Raw genomic sequence first — 24,485 nt, forward strand, 5'->3', positions numbered from 1 at the left:
ATGCTTTTATGGTCCTGGAAATCCAGATTAAGATAGGAACTTAAACCATGCCTCCAAAAATTGAGGCTAACACCATAGTGATGACTATATATTACAGTTTTTCAGTTTAATCCTGCATGTGCCTAGGCACATGTTAGGCCCTATACATCATCTTAGCTACCTGCCATCTTACATATCATTCCACTCTGCTGAGTTGAAGATTTTGGAAGAAGTTTAGGAACAAGTATATTAGTATGTGTAACTATTAACAGGATAGGGCTGAGAACTGTCCAAATAGAAACACAACTAATACTCCAAACTGGACAGATGGATATGATGTGCTTTTGGCAGACTTTAGCATTTCCTCCTCAAACAGGTCACAACTGCTTATAAAACAGGGTTTATTGCAGTATTCATTTATATGATTTATTTTTCCTGTGCCTAGAGTTTATAACTCATTTGCTTCATTTCCAGTCAGTATTTTCTTCCATTTATTCCCAAGTTGTTTATAAATTTACATATATTCCTTTACATAAAGAGATATAAATGTTCTATCCCAAATAGTTATGTTTTCCCATGAGCAGTTTATGCTCTTTCTCTTCTATCAAAAATCTTTAGATAAAAATTAGAAGGATATTAAATCTTAGCTGATCTGATTGCATTCTGTCATGAAGATTGCATTCTGTCATATTACACTATGTTGAATATTGTGGCCAAAGAATCATGAGGGCAGGTAAAGACAGAACGTGTAGTATTTACTACATACTTACATTGTAAATCTGGGAGGAAATATTGGACAGAGTAGATAAAAACAGGTGAAAGATAGATTTGTTCTTCTTCCCGTGTTTTCTTTTTTTATTATTTCATATAGAGGAGGACTTTGGCATGGGGCCATTCCTTGATTATTATCACCTTTTTCTGATTTTACATCTGGGTGGATCCCACATAACTCAGGGTACCCTCTCCACTACTTCACACTATATCAGTGTGAGAACTGCTCCAGTAGTGCTGATGCAACTGTAGGAATGTTTTGGATGTCATCTTCTCTCTTGCTGGTCATCTGAAAAAATCCTATAGAATTTGCAGGAAATTATAATGATTTTGTGGAACTTTACAGCTGTAAATTATTATTCATTTGCAGACAACTCCACTGAATTTCTACAGGAAATAATGGTTTCACCATTTTGACTTTGGTCATACTTGTCTACAAATGGATGGAGATACCAGCCAGATTTTGTCTCCAGTGATCAGCAGTAGCAGAACAATTCAAGGCCTTTAAGGAAAGATTTTAAAAATATGTTTTAGTTGATCTGACTAGAGGAGAGAACTGAGAGTCAGGTATCTTTATTGCTGTCCTCAGTCTCAGCTGAAGTCAATAAAAAGCTTCCCATTAATCTCCCTGGGGAAGGGATCTGGCCCTACATGTCTTCCTGTGCTCTTGGAAAAGCTGTTCCTTGCACAGTGATTCCTGCCTTTCAGATGAGATGAAACAAAGGGAAGGGATGTCAAGGTACTTTCCCTCACTTTGGAATCTGCAGTAAGCTAAGCCCCTGCAAGTTTTGCTTCAATGCAAACACTTTTCTCTTAACCTAATGCACTGATGAAAACAGCCATGCAAGGAACCAGACTTAATGCCATTGATACTGAATGTCAGCTTAAAAAAAATTACCTGTAAAATTCCTACCATTTGCATCTGGTTCTGCATTAAAGAAAATGAGACTGACCCATGGAAGCAGCTGTAGTTTTTGGTGGTACTGTTTCTCATTAAAAAACAGTTCCACATCCCTTCCACATTTTAAAGCACAGGATGACTTATTTTCCTTCCTTTGCTCTTCAGGACACATTAATAGATTTAAAATATCTATGTATACTCAAAAAGATAAATTTTCTCCAATACATGAGAATTCAGCAATAATTAGATAACATGCTCGTTTCTTTTCAGAGAAATCTGTGAGTATAGAGGTGTGCTGGTGACTCCATTTCCGTTGGACTGGTGACACCAGAAAAAAACAGGATGCTGTGGAAAAACTTGAATTGCCATATTCTACCTCTCCTAGGGAGAAACATCAGTTTTCAAAACTGTCTTTATTATGCAGCAAAAGCAGAACAATAGATGAAGTACTAACCCCACAGTACTGCCATGTGAATAACCAATTTTTCAATTTCCTGGCAGTTCTGAATTTATTTTATGTTAACCTGTAAAGTAATTTGTCATAGAGAGTACTCAGATAGCTAAAAGAAAGAGGAAAAACAACTCCAGTACTGAATAATGCATTTCTTCAAAACAGATGTTATTTCTTTGTATAGCTTAAATAAATGTTTTAAAGAAATTTGAGTTTTTAAAGGAGTTAATATGGGAAATTTTTAAAACAGAACATTTTGGGGTTTTTCAGGCTAGTTAATATTTTGAACCAATTGGTTTATACCATGTTTGTCCATCAAAATATAGAAAAAAATAATGACCTTTTACTGGGAAAAAATTCTTATACTGTCCACAGGGTAATCAAGCAGTTTTAGTTACAGGACTGAATCTTCATCAGAGCTGATCACATAAGTGCCTCTCTCAAAACATCTGTGATTGCAAGGCTCGTAACGTATCCAGTGTCCTTTTCAATATTCCATAATTTTGCCATATAATATTCCCATAACTACAAGAATTGCTAACATCAGAATAGAGCAGGTCTCCAGTGCAGGCTGTCTTTATACATCTGGGACCTTTTTATCTGTTTGAAAAAACGAATGGAAAGAAGAAGGAATCAGTGTCAAGAGATCTTCCAGCTTTGCGTGATTCACTAAGAGAACTAGATATTCCCACTGCAAATGGCTCAAAGGCTGTATATGGGGAATTGTGCTATTTCCAGCTTTGTGGCATTAAACACAGAAAAGTAGCTTTGTGATTCAGCTTATTTGGTAATCCTTTCTTAATTATGGGAATATATATGAATCTAAAATCAAAGGCTGTGCTCTTTTAACTTCCTGTATTTCTGTCTACACATTCCTCTTTTGCCAATGAAACATGAAGAGTGGGATACATCTCACCTGATCTCACACGACTGTAAAAGAGGAACCTATTCAAAGCTAGTCTCCATGGGCTTCCTTTATAATTAATGGAAAGACATAGGTGCTATCGCAGAAGGATTCATTTCAGATGAATTGTTCTGATGCCTACATTAGGATGAGATGAATAGCCTTCTGAAGGTGCCAGTATTTCTCCATTGATTTAAAAGGGATCCTAGTGTGACTTAGATGCCTGCGGTAAGTGAGATTAATCCTACCTTGAACCAAAAGGGACAAGATGGTTTGGTTTCTATAAATGCACTTAAACAAGACTAAGGAAATTTCCATTACAGATCAATAATTTCCGACACTGCACATTTTCTGAAGAATACATTTATAAACATGTGCTTAAAGTATCTCTTAGTAACTATTATAGATGTGAAAATAAGAGAACAGAACCTTTCCCATCCTGTCCTCAACAGGATGCTTTTGAGCATCTACATTTACATTTTGCTTGACTGACTGAGCCAATTACTAGTATGCAGGGAAGCGGTGATGAACTCCAAGGGGGGTAGGATCATCCAAAAAGAATGTCCCTAACTTCTATAAAAGGAAAAATGATGATTTTATTAATAAACTTTTGTAGTCAGACTAGGATGCCAGGGTGAACGAATGAATACCATTTTTGAAATGCTATGCATGTATCCTGACCTGAGTAGTGCCTAACAATGGTTGCAATTACCTTTTCTGTGATGGCATATAATCAGTTTTCACTTAATTGTCACCTGAGTCACTTGACAAAGATTTATTTGATGTTTAATATCACAAGCCAAGCTCTGAAATACTTGTGAATTAGAAAGAACTGTGCTTTTCCAGAGACAACTGCTGGATCTCAATGCCAAGGTTTAATCACACATAGATTTACAGTGTGCTTCTATTTCTAAGAGACAGTGAAGTAGCTAAGTGTGTATTTCTGAGTGGGAATGGATAACAAAGAATGAATCCCTGAGCTGTCTTTTTTCAGAGACAGTGGGAGAGGGGAAACAGTATATATGATGCCAGAAGAGCTAAAATAAATGCAAACTGATAATTACACTCTACACAGATCGGCATTATTTATAGTCACAGTGTATATACTAGCAAAATATAAATGCAATGTTGTTGATACAGTTGAGCTCTCCCTCATTGTTCCAGCCTCTCCCAGCAGTTGGGGTCAGCAGTAAGGACATGGAGCCTATGAAGTATGGCTGGCCACAGCAAGACCCAGATGCTAAGCTAGGGATGATATCTTTTCAGTAGATGCATCTGGCTCATTGGCAGGCTCTACAGGCAGATCTGCTGGCAGGCCTGGATTTGCCTCTGGGTCTGTCATCTGTCATGTTGTTACGCTGTTGATGGGCTGTCTCTCCTGCCTTGCCCTCCCAGGCTGCATTTGCCTTTCAACCACTTTGCTGCTGAGGATTATGTGCTGTTCCAACATTTGGGGACAAAGGGATGGCAGTACATCGCTAAGACTTGTAGTTCAGAGAGCAAGATCAGGACAGCATTCTCGGAGTCAGAAATATGCTCGGCACATGCTCATTAATGCATGTTTTAGAAAACAGCCCTGCAGGTTTGGAATTCACTTGCAGCCTATTTGTTACGCTTTGCTGCTAGTTAGTAATTCAGGGCTCCAGTGACTCATGCACCTTTGTTTTTAATTATGACACTTTCATTTCAGCATATACCTGATGATGACATATACAATTGTTGATTAGCAAAGCAGTAGCCTTAATGAGCAGGGGGTAGCTTGGTGAGCTGGCTGTAAAATAAATATGAAATGTATCACTGATTTCTCCATTCTCTGCTGCATGGTGCATAATAACTTGAAGAAAACCAGTTAAAATAAAATATTAATGGGCTAGCAGTACTGGGAAAACAGCTCACTGTTAACATGCTCAGTAGTGAGAGAAAATTACAGGTTTCATTGTGTATGCTGCACCATCTGCCTACACAGAGAGCCGAAGCCGTAGGCTCTCCCAGGGGAAATAGCTGTGGATAAGTTATTCAATTAGAACAGTATTATTGGCCAGCTACCTTGGAGAATTGGGTTGATGATGTTGTGATTATCCTGCTCCACATTCCTTCATGTCCCAGACAGGCTGCATCGCTTTGCAACTTCCTTAAGTGCTCACTCAACTGTACAGTAGGTGAGCAATTGAAACAGGGAATATCAGGGATGCCTGAAAGAAAATCAATTTTGAATGAACTTTCTCTGCCTAGCCACAGCCTACATATTCTGAGTCATATTGTATTTTTGCGGACTTTAGTGTAGTAAGTGACAGAACTGGCAGTGGGAGGAAAGAGAATTTCATTGTGTGCATTTAACCTGTGGCTGGGCAGCAGATTTCATATGGTAGGTTACAAAATAGTACAATGCTCCTTCAAGTGTGACATTCTTATTAGCGACACAGAAGCTTTCAGAGAGTACTGCCAGACGTGTTTCAAGAAACTGCTCTGACCCTTTGTCAACAAAGTTCCAAAATGTATTTTTCTCTTCTTTGAATGTTGAGGTTTTATATTCTTCTGCAAAACAGATCAGATCATGGCCTGATCTCTGTCTTGTAAATCCATTTTTTTGCTGACCTCCTGCTCAAATTAGTGACATCTGAAAAGCATCATATTCTCAAAACAGAATTCACTCTCACTGTGCTACATGCATAGGAACATAAAGAGAGTTGCTTTTAATTTTATTATTTTTTTTTTAAATAAGCAATGCTTCACCTTAAAGTCTAGATTTAAAAAAAAAAAGTTATTATAAATCTTCATCCTTTTCCATTGCCTAGTCTCATTTTAGTTGTCCCTGATCTACATTCATCAACAATGGGATTTTGAGACAGTTGGGACTTGCTGTGATGTCTTGTATCACACAGGCTGTAGAAAATTTTAATATCATTAAAAGAATTGGTGCTTCTTTTCACTAAGCAGCAAAGCTTTATGATCTTACCATTAAGACTCAAAAAATTATTCTTTTTAAGAATTGCTTTTACACTCAAAATTGAAGTCATACTTCTTTCCTAGTCTGTCATGCACTGATATAATCTGGAAAATCCAACAGGGAATGCTACAAGGGGAATTCTTGGGAGAGGCACATTTTTCAACTGTGCTTTAATCAGAGCTGAGGTCTCCTGGAAAGGTGACTTATGCCTGCTCTGAGTTCACATCACTCTCAGTAATCTTTTTCTCGTTCTTCAAAGCCGGGTGTCCTGTTAAACAAAGATGTACATCGTCCACAAGGCTCACAGGAGGGAGGCATTTGTGAGGTGACAGATGAGGTCATTGGCTTTGCAGCTGAAGAGTCCCCAGATGAGTTCAGAAAGGTGCAATCTCTGAAAACAGCAGTGATGCTGCATGACCGATAACACCAGGTTAGTTCATTTCCTTGCCATTTATTTTTCAGTGAATATAATGGGTGCAGGTTGGCAGCAGGGAGATACCCTCCCTGATCACCTTGTCCTTGGTGCAGTGCCTTGCTCAGGGAGAGAGAAAACATAGTCAGCCATTCCAAATGCCCAGAGCAAGAAAGGCCTGGAAGGCAGAGAAGGGAGGGAAGGGAGGACTCTCAAGCTGCGGGAGCTCTTTTCTTTAGGAAAATTTGGATCACTATAGTGGCTTCTTTCTAAAATGCCGTGAAGGGAAAGGAAAAAAAACAGTGTCTAGGAATGAAGTAATAATATTTATTCATATCTGCTTGCACCAACCATTTTGAACCATTTTCTGCAAATCCTCTTCATGCTGCACCTTACGTGACTTATCTCCCAGATCCCATCCTCCCTTTTGTCTGAACATCTGGTACCTCCAGAGGGCATCTGCTGACTAGGGTGACTTGCACCAGTACATCTGTGTGACTTGTAGACAGTGGGACAGCGGCTTTGAGCTTCATGCTTGCAGGGCACCAACACATAAAGCATGAATATGGATGAAGTGCTGCTGCGCCATGTGTGCTCATGCTGCTAATGATAAATATGATAATAAGGGCAGTCCTACTCTCAGCGAGAAAATCCAGTTTCCCCCGTGTGCGGCCTCACTGATTGAGTCTGCAAAGGACAGAATTCATCTATTGGCACCTTGTAGGGCCATAAAATACATTGACTTTTTAACTTCTTCCACTCCATAGAACCACATTTTTGCATGCAGGCCACAACATGGAGATTAGTATGGGACTCCTGGGATATGCAAACCACTGACTGAATGGAGTGCCATTTCCTTTAATACTACCAGTGGAGAAAATAGTGCAATCTGAACCCACATGCTCACCTACTGATGAATGTGAGGCTACTAGCTTCATCTTCATTCAGCTTTCACGTCCATTTTCACACCTGTGCTCTATTTAGGTGCAGCATATGTGAGCTGCCCAAGCAGAAGAAACCTGGAAGCACAGTGCTGGATCTGGCCAGAGGCTGTGGCTGGAGCAAATGGGTGGCTGCACGCCATTCCTGTTCATGTAGTGCCTGTTAGTGTGACACTGTCATTCGGACACAGCTGGATCTTCCCGGACAAGCTATCCTTCAGGAAGATGGTTACTTTCTGCAGGCTGCCTGTGAAACCTGTGAGATGAGCAGACGCACAGGCACCCTGCTCTGCCTGCTCTGCCACTTGCTGCTGGGGCCATCCTTCCCTCACACCAAGGGGTTGTGCTGTCTGGTCACAAGCAGTGACTACGTAAGTGACACAAAACACAACCAAGCTCTAGGCAGTGGAGGTTTTGCATCTTTAGAGTTGATAGAAATTTTTCAGCCGACTTGAGTGGGTACAGGAACAAACCCTCTTTTGAAGAGTTACCTGATTATGCTGTCTCCTGGGGATGGCCTCCAAGAAGTATGGGACCTTCCTTGGATCAGAAATGGGAAAGACAAGTTGGGTTTGCAAGACAATTCATTGAAAGCTGTGGATTTGAATTTCAGTTTGCTGAATACTTGTTTAAGTTTCAAGTACTGAGTGTGAGAATTGATTATCTTTACTGTCTAAAGAAGAGCTTGGGGATTCAGCAAGAGATCATGATGAGGGCACAAAAAATAAAGGAATCATCAACTAGGAATCTTGAGTTCACAGAAGTAAAGAAAGAAGAAAATGCTTGGTTATAGAGATATTTAATTATTTTTTGCTCTGGTTTTCCTCATCCAGGCATGAAAATATCTGAACTTCCCCATTGGCCTGGCTACCTGGACTCCCTGAAGATACCTGACCCTAGGAGGACTTACAGAAGGAAAACCATGTTCCTAGTACCAACACCCTGTGTAGCAGTGACAAATAGCAGGTTGTACTGATTGCAGAATTTTTCCATGGCACAGTCAGGCAAACCAAGCCAATCTGTGTGCATGGTCCTGAACTTGATGGTGCTGGAGTAGCTGTTTTAAAAAGCCGGGGCAAGCTGCCTGTGTCTGAGGAAGAGGTAAGGCTTGAATATCCTGAATGGATTTGTGGCTGACCTCTGCCTCTCAAGCGACTCTGATTGTAAATGCGGGTGCAGGTGGGTAAAGCTCAGTCTGCCCCTTGTTGCACTTCTACCTTTGTTCAAACTGACAGCTAAGATGACCAAGCTCCCAAAACTTAAACTACTAAGTCTCTATTTGAACACGTATTACATTTTTTATCAGATTCTTTACTGTGGTCATTTCCAGAGCAGGAAAAATTCTAAACTAAACTTGAGAGATTTTGGTGTGTTTTTGTAGATTCACTCCCTGAAAGATTGCTTTTCACCTGAGGTTCAGATAAAAAATAATGATATCAGCTAGTTTAAAAGAACCAGTGTTCGACAAAGGACATACTATTACTTAGACCCCTGCAACCACTTATTTATGATACAGGCAAAAAGACATCCTCAAATGTCTTTCAGTAACTTCAAAGTTACTGAAACAATTTTTTACAGGCTCTGGGAAGAAGCTAGATGTCCCTACTGGACAATATCTTCAGCAGCCTGTCATCTGGGATGTGTATTTATTATTCTAACAGAAGCAGGCAAGGGGGTATGAAGTGCAAAGCAAGTGGTACATCTCCAAAGTATGTCTTTTATTTAATTGTTTTAAAATCCTATTTTAAATTGTTCTATTCATCTAAATGTTGTGCTTGGAGAGATTCCAGGGCTGTCTAATGTTAGTACAGAACAAGGAGAGTTTTTGTACACATCTGCCTTTGAGAATTTTACAATAGTGGATATTTGTGTTGTTTCATTTTTGTACATACTTCCCCCTCAGGGAGAGTTCTGTATCTGGAAGCACATGTTAATTTAACCCTTGAGTAGAGCTGCAGCAAAAATGGTTTGTGTTTGCTCCTTTGGGAAACCAGTGGTGATGGTGAAGAAACAAGCTGTCAAAGACTGAGAGTTTACTGTTGTTTCTGTCACCTGCTTATTTGAATTGTGAGCATTGGTGCATATACAATTTACCAACAGAAGCAGGTTCTAATATATAAGTTAAAAAATCCCCTTGCTATTGTGTGAGTGAGATAAGCAGAATGTTGGAGCGATGGGTACCAACACTGCCACAGAAATGTAAATTCATCTTGTCACAAATGTCAGAAGTGTTCAGTTTCTGTAAGATCCTCCATTTTTTAAATAGACTCTAAGCATGACACAAAAGGAAGAAAAAGGGAGCATGCCAGAAGACTGTTGGGAAATTACACTGGTTTTCCAGGGAAAAGTACTGAACAGGTTAGTTTAAAGGGAGAAAAGGGAAAAAAATAAGAATCAGAACACAAGTTTTTTTTCATTTGTAATGCAGGCTCAACATGGGACAGAAAGGATAAAATTGGTTGACGGAAAAATTATTCTCTCATCACTTCCAACTAGCCAAATGTCTTCCTATCAGTTGTTACAAACACAGATAATTGTGTCAGCAATGGGAACCTTCATTTAAAGAATAAGCCCTTGATCTTTACATGCCAGCAAGATGAATGGGGAGAGAACTGATAGTAGATACACTTTTCATGGTTGTCTTTGCTGAAACATGTTTGTTGTGAGTAATAGTTTACAAAGCAGTCAGTAGGAAGGCATCTGCCAGCCTTGAGCCCAGTTCATAGTTATTCCTCATGTCCAGCTGACTCCACAGAACCCAAGAATTGCACCAGGTGGTGCTCCCTCAAGATTAGGGACAGACTAATCCCTGAAAAAGACATGCTTTCTCTTGGACAAGATATTAAAAGAAAGACTCTTCAGACCTGTAAAACATTCCTATAACTCAGGCATCCTTTTGTGACATTGAAGACCATGTCATTTGTGCCAGACAGAAAATGGTGGGGAGGTTATTATGATCCAGTTAACAGCTGGACTGGGGAATGTACACAGAGCACACACTTTCATTTGAAAGCCTGGGTTCATTGAGCCCTTCTACCCAAAACTACCACATTCCTTAGTCAGAAAGGAACAATTTGAAGATGCAGCAACTACAACATGTTCAATGTCCAGCTTTGCTCTGGCTCTGTCTTCTACCTCAGATGGACATGCCCCAAGCAGGTGTGCTGTGTAACATCATTCAATCATAATGTTGGCAATGTAACCAGATCTGGCATGCACAACTTTCTTAAAAGCTCAATGCAGTGTCTCCAAAAACAATCCACACACATCAGGAGGTAATTTCTTTGCACCCACTTCCAAGCCCACTTCAGCTGACACTTAATCCCAAACCCATTCTCTCTTCTTTTCTCAGTGTGGTCAGGTTACCAACGCTTACAGGTGTCTACATCCTTGCTATCTTATCAGCATCTTCCTGTGCAAAGCTCTTCTACTAAAGGGTTCACATTCCCAAGCATCTTTCCATGCTGTTTTCTTAGATGATGATATAAGCCAGTGCTCAGAGAACCACCTATTCCTAAGATTTCCTACATAGTTTTGAATATTCAAAAAAATAACCTTTCTAAAGGGAAATGATTGGTTCCCAAAACCAACCAGCACCAGCTCTGACTTTTGAGTTTTATCTCAATCAGCCATTCTGTGGGCCACCAATGTAAACAAAATGTTTTGCAAAGAAAATTTTTCACTTAGAGCAGAAAGCAGGACTGTATCCGTACATGATAAAAATGTTTGACACCTGAGCAGAAAGAATGCATGACAGTAAATTAACTGCAGGTTTTTTTCACACCATAGGTCATTTGTTCTGCTTGAAAATGAGAAGCATTTATTGTCTGTATCAGAAAAAGGAGATGTTTTCCATTCTGAGTCACCTCAAAGCTTTATTCTTGCTGTTCCAAGAATTGTGTCAGTATGAAGATATAGCATATCTACCTAAAATATTCGAGTAACATTGGTTTTTAGTATGCTAAGACAAGGAAAATAGGGTGATGCACAGAATCTGTATCTAAGTTGTTGCAGTGACAAGAAATTTGATTTCCACACTAGTCAATTCATCAAAACTAATTTAGGAGATTATGGGACCTGCAACTGGTAGGATCATATCTTCTTAATCAACTTCGCAGTTTTCTGTCATACAAGCTTTGTACATTTCTTCATTAAATCTACTGTAGAAGTTTTTGTGGTGGTCACTTAAATTAAAACTGCAAGGGAGGATTAGGGAGCAGGAAAATATATATGCTTATCAGTTCTTAAAGCTGGCAAGCAGAAGCCGAGTTTGCACTTTGTGGATTTATTGCCTTGAGGGCAAAAGCTTACCCATGGAGCACAACCTGTGATTAATTACATACTAATAAAACACTTCCCAGAATATTTACATGCTATTTTTGTGCTATTTGACATCTGTTTTTTCATTTTAGTGCCTCACCTTAAGGACCAAACAGACCTGTACAAATGATCTTCCAAAGGACAGATGTGAAAAAAATCCCACAAACTTTAATAGGACCAGCATGGCATCCCTAGGGAGTACCTCACCAGTCTTGGTCTTGGCTGATTTCTGGTCCTCTCTAAGCAGAAGTGTGCACCCCCTGCTACATGTAGGGCTTCTGCATGTGACTAAGGGCAACATGTACACAAATAGAGAGAGAAGAAATGAAGCTGACCTGGGGAAATTAGTACAGACGGTGCCCACACATTGGGGATCTCTAAGGTGAAGAGTAGCAAGTGTGCAGGCTAAGGTCTAAATTCCCAAAGAAACACACACAGAGAGATCATGATGTTGATAAATTTAAAGTATTATATTTGACAGACAATAGTCAACCATCAAGTGAACAAGCACGCATTTTTGATGGAAGTTTTCTTAAAACTAGTTGCCAGTAAAACAGGATTTCTACCACAGAGTCAAATCAATCAAGTCTTTTGCTAATTTAGTAATAATAGAGGCTCTGTCCCCATCAGCTCCTCTGACAAAGGGATTCCCCGGCATCTGAAAGGTGACCCAATTACAGTTTGAAGAAATTTACAGAAAAGATGACTGACTGAAGGTAGAAGTCTCTGAGAGCAGGCAAAGGAAAGTGAGGATACTGAGGGTACTTTCTCATATGAATAAAGTGAGGACAATTATACCTGTCCTGAAGTTTTGTAGGGACTGGAGTCAGGTCCCTAATGACAGGTTCGGACCTGCTTTCTTTCCTTTATTCTTTTCTTCTACTTCTCCCTCTCTCACTATGTACAGATCCCATATTTATATGAAAATAAACCCTTGCATTGGTTCTTTTTACATTTACATGTTAACAAAAAGGGTCCCTTAAATTAAAAGCTCTGTTTGAGCTGACACAATGAAAGATTGCTGTCAGATGCCTTCTGCTGGGAAATAAAAGGGAGATTGCAGGGAGCCTTTACCTTGGGAATACCACTCAGGGCAAGATCACAAAGAACTAACAGCTCTTCCTAGTTTTCTCCATGTACTGGGAGTTGTCAACATAACCAGGGGATTTCATTATCATGCTGTAACAATGCCTGAAAGGAGAATTGCATGATGATGCATTCCCATGTTACCCCATGCTTGTCACAGGTGTTGGGATCCCTGAGCTGTCATGGGAATGCCCAACTGAAGAGGAAGCATTTGAAGTCAGCTAACTGCTGAACAAGCCTATGTAATCCTAGTTTTTGCTAATAGGTTCTGCCTGACTCCCTGAAGGCACAGCTGGGCAAATCTTAACCCTTGCAGCTTCAGATCTTCAGACCTTCTGCTTCAGCCAGCAGGGCTGTGAGTCATAGGAAACAAGTCATTGCTTGCCTGGAAACAAGCAGGGGGCTTTACACTACAAGCCTCATGGCATAAGAACTTTAAGGTCTGGGCTGCTGGCCAAAACTTGAGGTCTTGTAAAACTTGTTTCCACAAAAGAAAGAGATTGATTATGGGGTTAAGATTTCCTTGATGAAACTATAAATCTATAACGGATATATACACAGCACTGTTTCCTTGGCTACAAGAGGAATCAAACAAGAAATTAATTCTTCAGTCCCAATTCTGAGCCTGTTTTGGCCAAACACACAATTGCAAACTATTGTTTTTTGCTTTTCACTCTACATTTTCTCTGTCAATCTACCATGACATCTTATGATTTCTTTCAGCTTTCTTGGTGTTTTTCTGTATTTCTTGAGAAAATCTCTTCAAACAATCCCTTTCATACTCTTGAGCAATTTTAGTGTAAAAATTAAGCAGAAATCTGGTAATGCTTCTGTTTCCTCTCCTCTCTCTCTCTCTTTTTTTTTTTTTAATTTTTAATAATGGCATTTAAATTGCAAAGTGGCACAGGTCTTAGTCAGTTCTTCTGTCCTATACATTGTTTTAAAGAACTTAATCCAGGACTTCCCTATGATCCTGTTTCCATACAGAGAGAATTATCACTGCTATGAACAGTAGGACTGATCAACTTTGCTATTCAGCAGTACTGAACATCAAACTATTAAAAGAGCGTTTCTCAACATCAATATTCTTGCCAAGATTAGTATCTCACAGCTCCCCACAACCTCTAACAATATCACCCACTGTGCTTCTCATACCATTGTGCATTTCCACTTCCGTTCTACTCCAGTACACCAAGTAGCTTGGACAAATTTCACCTTAGTTTGCTTTCTTACCACACAGCTGCAAAAGCAAACAGCTTTGCTGCTAAAGGTGGCTTGTACTTATCTGCAGTACTTACTACTGGACACAGCTTAAAAAATTGCCCCACCATTATGGGGAAGTTTCTCATCCTGATGATTTTGCACATCAGTGCTAGCATGGCCATAACCTTTGGCCCTCATCATTTAAAGCAGAAACTTCATTCTAACAGAGTTTGAGATAATAATTTAAAAAAGCTTTATTGAGACTGTTCCAGTATATCCTGCCCCATCCCTGGAAAGGATTCCAGGCCAGGTTGAATGGAGCTTTGAGCAACCTGGTCTGGTGAAGGGTGTCCCTGCCCATTGTGAGGCAGAGCAGTGGAACTAGGTGATCTTAAGGTTGTTTCCAACACAAACCATTGAATGATTCTACTCTTATGTGGAACAAAATATCCTTAAATATAAATGTTGACACAACTTTACACATTCCTATCTTATTTGAGGCAAGGATATCACTGAAGAAAAAAACCCCTTTAATTATCCATTAAGATTGTATAATATTACACAGTAGAAGTTTCCTACTTCAGCTGCCTTCTCTGGCACACACTTTATAAGGTCTTCTGCCCTGCCAGCTCCTCCTTAGGCACATGGAGACAGCCTGCTCCTGTGCCTTTGAATTTCCTCCAAGAGGAATGCCCAGCTTTCCTGGATTCCTCTGCCTTTCAGAAGTGCCTCCAAAGAAACTCTCTCAATCAGGCCCCAAAATAGGGGTTAGAAAGAAATGGGAGAAAGGAGGAGAAAAGAGAGAAAGAAGAAAGGGAATGGAAAAAGAAGGACATGTAGAAGGAAGGAGACAGGTCACAGCAGGGCTGTCAGGGATGCAGCAGCGCAGCCTGGGCAGGGGTGAGTGCCAGGGCATTTGGTGGAAGCTCAGCTGGACAAGGGCTGAGGCTTTCAGGGTCTGAGGGTGAGCTTTTAAGTTCTTTTTCAGCCTTTTTGGTGATTATAACTAGCATAATGATGATGGGAAATACAATTAAATTCTCCAAATAACAGTGCAAAACAGCAAGGTTCCAGGTAGGTAACCTTTGTTGTGTGCATATTGCCACACTACACTTCCCCCATTATGGCCTACATGTCCCATTGCTCAAGCAACCTCCACACCAGATTCCTTTGCAGTCTCCAAAAAACTCTTTCTTAGCTTGCTTGCATTTTCTTAATGGCACTCTGCCTTACAATTGTAACCACTTTGTCAACTTTATGCTCAATGGCCTTTTGTAATCTCTCACAATAAAAAAACCCAGAGAAAATAAGAATTTTTGAATGAACAAAAGAACTGTTCGTCTTTCCCCGAAGTTTATTTGTGTTGTTAATGCAAGTTTTACTAAATATGCAAAGTGGTTTACAATGCAACACATGTTTAAACTGGTAAATCAATAAAAATGGGGAAGGAGAGACAGGACCTGCATTCTTTTCCACTGGAAATGTTGCAAAACAAATGTGTACCTGTTGATGAGGTAGGAAAACAATCTTAAGAATTAAAAATGCTTCCCCTCTTCACTGTTTTCTGCCCTTTTTCATTTTTTTCCAAGTCCTTGGCAGAGGATCAGGATCAGAACCCAGAGCAGCCTCTTGCTAATCTCACACAGCTATTCCATGTCGAAAGTGCTGATCTAACAACCCTCAGGTGCATAGCTATGGTTGGGAAAATTGTGATTATTGTTCTGAGGACTTGCCATGGGGAAGCTGACCATGGATTGCTAATGTGTACCAGATGGGACCATGGCTCTTACTTTTTACAGAGAAGTATTTAGATGCACTCTGAGAATAACTGTGATAGTCGGCAGATTAGTGGTAACATGAATTTTGTGTGAATTAAGATTCTTTACCACTGCCAGGGAAAACAAATGGAAATGCCATTTCTAGAGTTGCTAGAACCACACCTAACAGTTTTTTTAAATGTTTGATAAAATATGAATTTAACCTTGTGAGTTTTTCTTCTTTAGTATATTGCATATGTAAAGCCCCAGAAGACTGGTTCAGACACTGAGTAGTAAAGGATTCATCTCAGCTGCCCTCGTACTCCATCTGCAACCAAGATGCTCACTTTCAATCCTCTCAGCTCGCTCCACAGTCAATGAAGAGAAGCAGGCATCCATTTGATGCTTCTCTGCAGTACTCTGAGGTGGTTTCTGTATGTGCCTAATTCTCTCCATTGCCCATGAGGGGAGTCCAGGACAGCTAGGCAGATGTAAAGGCTTAAATCCAGAGAAAAGTCTTACCCCATATCCTCTGTTTGCTGTTACAATTGGAGCTGAAGAATGACTGTGAGGGTCATTCCTCTTCTGGTTTCTCTGCTGAGCATGTGGATGGGCTTTGCAACAGCGGTGTTTGGCAAATGGGCTCCACATGAAAATTATGAATTTTGTGAAATCAGGACACTACCAGTTAGCAATAATCATTCCTGATCAAAAGCTATGGAGGTAGGCACCAAACCAAGGTAGCACTTAAACATGTACTTAACTTTAAACATGCAATTAGCAGTACTGACAAGTTAAGCACTTGCTTAAGTGCTCTGCTGGATCTAAGCCCTCTTCTTTTAACCAATATTCACCTTTCTCTTGCCAGTAGAGCTCTGACAGGAATGAATTACACAGTTGGGATGTTCTACAAAAGAAAAGCATGTCTTCTGTGACATGCACAAAGATACCATTTGCGTTTCAATGAGAAAACGTATTTTTAAAATAATAGGAGCAAAAGAAAAATCAGAGAAAATTTCCCTTTCAACTTGGTTCTGAAAAGCCATGAGTCAATGTTTTTATTAAAACAAGCTGTGTTTCCTTCATTCTTTCCCCCTTAACTTGTAAAATTGAAAGTAGTTTTACAAGGAAAATCTACAATCTATTTGGCATGCAGAATGCTAGAGAAAAGTGCTAAATTGGCAACGAAGGAAAATATTTTTACTTGTCAAGTTTACTGATTGAATAATGGAATTTAGAGGAAGAAGTCATAGAAGTTGTTCCAACAAAGAAATCACCTGACAAAAAGGTTTTGTTTCTAGGAAAACTGATTTCTGATGGATGCAACCCATCCAAATATTTTTTAATATATTTTTGCAATTTTTTGCTAGATATTTAGTAATGTTTCTTCCTCTTATTTAAGAGTTGTACACATTGCATTTCATCTAAGATTGCACCACACAGTGTTCAAATTGATGCTCAATATGCACAAATTCAGGAAATCCATATTTAATGTTCCTACATCAACTGAATCTCCTATTGGAGATATGTCTCCAAACTCTGAACTCAATTTTTTAATTATTTACCTCAATCTATTGAAAGTTAAAAGATCAGTCAGTTGCTGAAGACGTTCTTGGCTTAATGAAAAATACCAATGATGTCAAAATGCTCCCATTGCAATTCCAATATCTCTGCAATGCCCAGATAGGAAAGGACCCAGGCAATGACTGGAATGCTCTCGCCCAAAAATCTTCCTGAGTTTAAAATTGCTCCTATCTCTTATAAAATAGCAAAAACTCTGGTGGAAATGAAAGAGGTTTACAATAAGACCAAAGATTAACTCAGGCAATTTTAAACAGGGAAGGACATCGAGGTGGCTGTGTGCAATTCAAAATTAAAGAGATGATGTGGAAAACACTGCACAAGTAGCCATTTTTCTTTTTGTCATGTAAGAGTTCAGAGTTTCAACAGAGTTTCAACACAATTGCTGACTCAAGCTGTGTCACAGCATAACATCCTTATGCATGTGAGAAACCAAGTTATCACTAATATGAGAATTTTGAGAGAATTTCCTGACTTGTTTACTGAAAAACCCTCATCCACTGTAGTGCAAAGTCAGTGTTTCATAGACAGGAGAAGTATGGAGTGTTCAAATTATTAGCAGAATGAACAAAAAAGAATTAATTCCCTGCCCTGATAACTTTAGCCAGCTGCAGCTTTAGCAGAAACAGCTTTCTGCATGGTCTGGAGTCCCTGGGTGTAGGGATGTGTAGGGGTTTATCCCATGGCTGAATGGAACTCTGGCCACCTCATAGGGAGTCCAGATTTTCACCTGGGTTCAAGATACCAAAGAACTCTGTTCTTAAAGGTAAATGTACTGCATTCATTTTTACAGAGGACATTGTCCAACTCCTACCTCTCAGATTTATATCTCTTGAGAGCATTCATCCATTTTATGATTTTGTTTCACGAGATTTTATACAAATACACTGAAACTAGCCCATTCAAACTCCTCCTGTCGACCACTTCTGCTACACAGTTGTTATTCCTTTTGTTGATACTTTCCTCCTGAGGAATTTGTGAAACAAGATCCAGATGTTAAGGTCAAGGACTTACTTATCTTTATAGGCTAAGACTGTGTTTCTAAGGGCTCTTCACCTGTAAAAACCTCCAGAGTACTGCCTCACTTGTAATTTATTAATTAATTAATGTCTGGATGCAATCCTGTGCTCTAGAACAACCCTGCTTGAGCAGGCATGTTGGACCAGATGACCCATTCTGTGATAGTTCTCATTCAAATTCACGTTGTTCTCAGGATGAGCCCATCATATTAAAACACTATCTTTACTTCAGTGGCTCAAAATGTAACATTATTCAGCAGATGCCTAATCCTTCTCAAAGGAATTTGGAAAACCAGAGGCTATTTGTTTTCTCTGCTTTCTACTGTTCCCAAACACTATTTAAACACCAATTTGTGTGCTTAATAAAATAATACATAAATTTCTTTTAAATTAAAATCATTCAGCTTAATACATAATACTGAAGGACTCATTTTTTTCAAGTTCAAAAAGAGGTAGCTGTCAGAATCCACTGTTACATATATTACAGGTTTAAAATATAGATTTAAAAGGTGTTTATTATGGACCATATTTGGAAGAACTGCTACTTGGGGTTTTTTAGGTACCATCTTTTTTGGGAAACTACCAAACTTGGTTTGGACCCTACCAAGTATTATAGTGTCCATTCTTTTAAGAGGAATTTGTTGCCCAGCTCCAACACTTGCTCTGACTGGCAGGGGTGGTATTCAAAGAAGAAGGCTTCAAAGTGTCCAGGAAGCAGGACTTTTGGTCTGCTAAGAGAAGTCTTTAAATTGCAGGGATTTCCCAGAGCACTGGCACTACAAAGATATTTATTCCCTACAAGACACTGGATTTTGGAAAAGGATGGTGGGGGAATGAATTGAGTACTTAAAGCATCTTGCAGATACTTTTGGAAAGAAATATAGCACCACTATTAATATTTGCATGCAGTATATTTTTGCCAAAAGTTATAGTCATTGTTACTTAAAACTTATGGTTAGTGATTTCACCTTTTTTGCTGATGAAAATTTTTGGGGAAAAAAGCTATCATTATCTGACGCTGAAAAAAAAAAGTAACCTTTCACCACTTTAAATGGTGTGGTGTATTTGGTTAAATTTATTCTTGACATTTCTGAGGTACTTCAATAAATCATGACTATGTAAATTAGTAGCACACATCTACCTCAAAATTACCTCCTGTTTCTATATATGTCCAAATTATTTTGATCTGTACCTAGCTACACTTCCTTATATTTAAAGAAATACCATTCTCAGGCCTCTCTTCAAACTTGACAGAGTATTAACTTCCAATTTAGCTAATTATTGATCAAAATTCAGAAATTCTACTGCCAGAGAATTCCTACTCTTAAAAGGAACTATTGGTCTATTATAAATGCTAGAAGGAACAAGCAGCATAAAGCAGTGTTGATAATTGCTGTAATGTGGTTTTCCTCATTCTTGTCCTACTCTTCATCTTGTTCCCTATCTGATGTTAAAAGAGACTTTCCTCATACAAGTCCAAGCAAAAATTACAGGCCTTATACACTCTTAGTTTTCCCCATTGCAAGGATTCTGTAATTTTCAGTTTCATGGTACTGTACCAAGATCTCATGATCCTGGCTGCTCAGGATCCCCAGGATCCTGCACCTGCACCTGCATCCTGCACCCCGGGAAACCTCTCTGAAGAACTGCCAAGACAACTGTCAGGCTTATGTATCTATCTCATGACAACTTTTTTTCTCAAAGGGTAGTGCAGCAGAATGTCCTGATAGGAGACCAAGGTTGGGCACTACAGATTTCAGGAATTATTTAGTATAGCATCTTTTACTGTTCAGATTCATAGAATCATAGAGTCATAGAATGGTTAGGGTTGGAAGGGACCATGTAATCTATTTCCAACCCTCTGACATAGCCAAGTACACCCTTCACTAGACCAGGTTGCTCAAAACCCCTCACACAATGGCCGTGAACACTGCCAGGGGTGGGACATCACAGCCTCTCTGGGCAGCCTGTTCCAGTGCACAATTTGTTATTGTGAATAGAAATGGGAATGAGCTATACAGCCCATTGCTGATGCCAGTGGGTGCTGCTGGCCCTGGGCAGCTGTGGAGGCTCTTGGTGTCCTAAGTTCATCAGTTGTGGATTCAACAGGACAATCAGTCTCTGGAGCTCCAGTTTTGTGAGACTTTCACATTCTACCTCTCAGCCTACCCTTCTAGAAGTTTCTGCCTACCCTTTAGCCTGCTTTGTGGGAACTCTTTCTCCATCCACACCAGTAGTATACAGTCCATTCACACAAATTAACACCAAAGAGCTTTTTACCACTAGGTCACCTGCTAAGTGAAGGTAGCAATGTAAGCTGAATCATACAGTATAAAAAAATGAGAAATTAATACGAAATTCATGTATTTTTTTCTGGTTTTTCTTAGGTTAAAAAAAAAAACCACCTCACTGCAAAATTTAGTAATCTTCATTATTGGACCTAGAGAGTTTGCTATGCCGATTGTTCTTTTCAAACATACACTTAAAATGTATGTATTTTTTGTGAATTGGTTCTGCAAGGGTTAGTGCAGAGGTCAGGGGGAATACTTGCCTATTATATAGCTGCTCTTCTGAGCAGAATTTACAGGATTGGGCACCATTTTTTGAAATGCATACTATGAAATATGTGGATAGAAAACCCAGGCACATTAATATACAATTACGTTGTAATTGTGCAACCTTAACTCCATGTTAATATAGATTTCTTGCATCTAGTGTGTGATACATTTGAGAAAACATATGGCACATAATCCTTTCCAAATGGTTTTAGAAATGAAAAGGTGTCCTCTATGATCCTATGTCACTGAGGAAGGGAATGTTTTCTCATTTCTCTGGGTGCTAGAACCCCATGATGAGCAGATTTGCATAACAATTAACCTCTAAAAATAATTTATAACCTCCCAGATGAGAAATCAGCTTCAGGGTAGTTAAAAGGGGACACATTCTTTATTAACATGATTGTTTGTATAAAGGAGACATCAAAGCACTGTAGACAGTCCCTCATACTGCCTATGCACTATAAGAGAGTGCACAGTGGTGCTTTCCTTCTGTTTTTACTGCAGAACTTTTAGGAAGGGGGGGAGGGGGCTTCCTTTGTTAAAAGAAACTCAGCTCACCTAATAAAGTATTTAAAAGATTAAACACTCTATTGTTTTTGTGCCTGTACAAAAAAAGTGCAAGAATCCCCTTATTTCTTACCGTTGTCCTGCCGGGCTGACAGTGGAGATATTCTGTTTTCACTTATTGTCTCCCTGGCTCTTGGGTGTGGACAAGGAAAATGCAAGGGCAGGGACAAGCCATGACTAGGACAACTTGTAATTTAGAAGTGCTTGTGGTTTCACACAGCCAGGGCTAGTCCTGGGATAACACTCTGCATCTGAAGTTAAATCCTCTCCCCCACAGAGGGAAACCAGTTTATTTTGACCATTTATTCTGTCTTGTACTCTACTGTAGGGCTTTCTCACAAACATTTCTCTTTGTTACTCAGAAGTCAGCATTCAGTGTCCCTTGAAGCCTAAAGCCTTTCAGCTTTATTGGAGTGTGTACTCACTTACTTGTTTTGATAGATATCAATGGACTCTGCTTTGCAAAGCCTGACCCAAGCAACTCACACACTAATGAAATTATTCTATCCAGAGATATTCCCACTGCTCTTTCCCTCTGCTGTGACCATCTATCTCCATTACTCAGCTTGGTATGAGAAGACATAGCTCTGTTTTCAGTGTCTTGGTGCTTGCATCCTGTACAACTTCCCACCGAGCTCCCCAAGTAGAAACAGCAAATCGAGCTTCTGCTGAGGCACAAATGCACATCACAAACCCACAAAAGTTGGTCTTATCTTCTGTTTCCTGAACATTGCAAAATTTTTGGCACTGGAAGTAGAGACATTAAATCATAACAGCAAATTACAAGAATAAAGACCACTGGCAAATCAGTTGCCCATTATTTTCAGCCTCAATTTTTGGAAGTACTGGAAATCTCACAAGAAAACCTGCCATGGGATTTCATTCCCCAGTTTTAGCAATTTCAAGTAGTCAGATAAGCTTTGACCAATCAGCCAACATGTGACTTACTTAAACTCGGTTAAAACATTCATGATACTGGATTTTATCCATTGGGCAGGATGTGAGCAATGGGTAGGGGTTCATCCAGCATTGGTCTGTTCAGCCAGTCTTTGTGCTGCACTTAGGAAAGGGATTTCTGGAGTCCCCAAGTGCTTACTGAAGTGTTTTGTACTATTTTGAGAACATATTCAGTTTGGTATTTATGCTTTTACGTATCCATGCTAGTTTTTATATATAGCGTATACATATTATATACATAAATACCCATACATCAAACCTTCTTTTGGTAAGTATGGCCTTTTGAGTGCCACTGAAACGTCTTTGGTGATATCTCAAAACATGGAAAAATAGAATCATATGGTTTTGGTTGGAAGGGATCTTTAAATATTGCCTAGCCGAGTCCTGTTGCCATGGGCAGGGACACTTTCCACTAGATCAGGTTGCTCAGTGTTCCATCCAACCTGGCCTTGAACACTTCCAGGGTTGGGGCATCCAAAACTTCTCTCTCACCACTCTTACAATGACAAAAACATTCATATGTCCAATCTAAACCTACCCCCTTCAGTTTAAGACTGTAACTACTGGCTTTAGTAAAAAGTCTCTTTCTGTCTTTTATGGTGAAAGGCTGCAATAAGGTTTCCACAAAACCTTCTCTTCCCCACGCTGAACAACTCCAACTCTCTAGGGCTGTTCACTGGATTTCAACATCTGAAATGCAGTGCCATGGTTTATAAATGTTTATTTATTTCTCTTCTTATTGGGGAAATAGTTGACAAAATCAGATAACTTTTTAACTAGAAAAAATTAGTTATGAGTCAAATGAAAACTGAATCTGTTATTCATGGCATCCTTATCTTGGTCTTATAATACAGATCCATCTCAGTATTTCAGCTGCTGTAGAACAAGAAAATACACAGTTATTTTCCATCCCATGTTTCATTTTATCTTTAAAGTCAACTTTGTAAATTAGAATAAATCATATTTTATTTAGGTGAATAACATCACAGTCCCGAGACTGCTTGTTCCTTTCATGTGACTGGAAAAGACCTTTCCATTGCATTCTAATTCAGCTCTCTATTTTCTGCTAGTTTTGAATGCTTTCTTGGAATTTTTACTAGACCTATTTCTGGCTTGGCTAAGGAAGAGAGAAATCCCTCTCTGTTTCAGTCATCACCATAAATCTATTTACACTGTTATGAAGGTTTATCACCAAAAGATAGTGCACTAACCAAGGCCTGCATCAGGCCACCTTTCTTCTATCAAGGAGACTGAAATAAACCTTTTTTGACCAATATTTCCATCTACAATTTTTCATTACATACTGCAGTAACTTAGCTGAACAGTGCTAAATTAATCAATTTTGCTGTTTGGGAGAGATTTGTCTGGGTAGCAAAGGCCTTGAGAAAGGCCATTTCTGCTCTGTGCCAGCAATACACATAGAAACAGATACTACTCAGAGAAATAGTGGAGTCACATCCTTGGAAGTGATCAAAAAACATGTGGATGTGGTACTTGAGGGCATGCTTTCATGTTGAACTTGGTGGTGGAGCAGGTATCACAGTTGAACTTGGTGATTTTAAAGGTCTTTTCCAACCATAGCAATTCTATGATTCTATGAAAACAAATTACCACAAAATCACATGGATGGATTTTACATCTCCTTCTGCTTACACACACTGGGTGCTACTGGATTTCAGAGATAGCTGCCCCAAATCCTAGGCCAGAGTAAGCTAATTGCTCAGGTTTTATAAGGGAGAAGGGAGTTATTATTTTCAGATATATATGGCAATATATTCAAGTTCATATATTCAATAGAATATATGAACTTGAAGCATTTGAAATATCCTTAGAGACCCTGACAAATAGTTTCCCATCTCCGAGACACCTGTATAAAGGTGGCAGCCTGAGTACAAGGCAGTGAGAGCCTAGGCTTCTTCTGACTAAGTAGCCAGATCTCCTACCAAATGACCTAGCAATTCCAAGTGTAAACCTCCCATTCAAAGTCACAGAATGCAGTTCTGGCTTTGAATCATCCAGAGCTCATAGAATTTGTGTTTGGATCAAATAATTTTTGTCAGAAGTGCCATTTTGGCTTATACTGCTTTAAACTTGGAAAAGACAGAGAGAAATGTACACTTGATATCAATTA

The 24,485-nt window shown here is 39.3% G+C and overlaps 1 long non-coding RNA gene across 1 annotated transcript; it reads left to right on the forward strand.

The window, feature by feature from the left end:
- The first annotated feature begins 1,403 nt into the window (after positions 1 to 1,403).
- On the forward strand, positions 1,404 to 9,010 carry LOC138118641 (uncharacterized). The gene is made up of 3 exons (XR_011155239.1): positions 1,404 to 1,489; positions 6,213 to 6,383; positions 8,140 to 9,010. It is a non-coding gene; the product is annotated as an uncharacterized lncRNA (long non-coding RNA).
- The last annotated feature ends 15,475 nt before the right edge of the window (positions 9,011 to 24,485 follow it).

The sequence above is a fragment of the Aphelocoma coerulescens genome, chromosome 1 (genome assembly GCF_041296385.1).
Source record: "Aphelocoma coerulescens isolate FSJ_1873_10779 chromosome 1, UR_Acoe_1.0, whole genome shotgun sequence".
NCBI classification, from domain to species: Eukaryota; Metazoa; Chordata; class Aves; order Passeriformes; family Corvidae; genus Aphelocoma; species Aphelocoma coerulescens.